This window comes from Octopus bimaculoides, chromosome 11 (assembly GCF_001194135.2).
Source record: "Octopus bimaculoides isolate UCB-OBI-ISO-001 chromosome 11, ASM119413v2, whole genome shotgun sequence".
NCBI classification, from domain to species: Eukaryota; Metazoa; Mollusca; class Cephalopoda; order Octopoda; family Octopodidae; genus Octopus; species Octopus bimaculoides.
This window is the reverse complement of record NC_068991.1, coordinates 4361174-4362311: the sequence shown is the minus strand read 5'-3', so window position 1 is coordinate 4362311 and position 1138 is coordinate 4361174.

Genomic DNA, 1138 nt, shown 5'->3' with positions numbered 1-1138 from the left:
TATATATATATATATATATATATATATATATATATATATAGCATATCAGTTTACTATGGTCCAGAAGGAAATGGGGGTATTTTACCTAATGGTTTTTCTGGTTTTAGGCATTGCGGAGGTGTGCATGTATTCGTATTGTAATTCAGTTCTTCAGAAAAGTCACTTCTAAGTGCTTCATCGTAACATTCTGCTCTCCCGTTAAGAATCTGATCGTGATAAGATGAGGCGGATAATGCTTATGAGTGTCCAAATTAGCTGTTGCTACGGACAGAAGATGTGATGATGCTTTGTAATTTTTCACTGGGCATGTTAGTGGGCTGAATTTTTTAATGAACTCATTTTAGGGATCTATTATATTTTCATCAGTTGACTATTCAGTTTTCAGAATCTTATTAATGGAAAACAAACCTGACTTAGAATGACAGATTATTTAAATTAAAAGATTTTCACAATACAAAATATTATAAACTACGTATTAAGATTATGTAGCTTTTAAACATAGAATTGTTACTTAATGATATTTTCATTTTAAGAATCCGTGTCTTTTTTTTTCTTATCGTGTGTAAATCATTGCGTCATTTAATTTAAATTCATATTCGATTGGTCTTTTATTTCAAGCATTCTGAATTATCCTAAATCTAAAATTCATTAGAATTTCATTTTTATGCATTTAGGGATTATGTAGTTTGATTGAAGATATCAGATTTTATGCATGTTCTCTTTAAACATTGACGAACTTCCAATAACATGAACGATGCGCATACTAATGATAAACCATTCCTCATCGCATACCATCAGACGAATTCTCGTGTAATGTCTCAACATATGTTCTGTATTATCCTTTCTCTAAAGATATTGGAATTAAACACCTCCAAGTTCTAGCATTTTATACTTGTTCTCTTACACCTTCTTAGAGCTCCATTTCTGTCAGATTACTAGGAGCATTCAGCCTTTTTTATTCTCTCTCTCTCTTATTTCGTCTTTTAAGTAATATGTACTTCAATGCCTGAAAATCTGATATTTTACAAAGTTTGAAAATCCAGCTTTTAATGAAATATCAAAACAACTGCACAATATACATATATACATACAGACACACACACATACATATGTAACATATAGCATAAATGTATATATA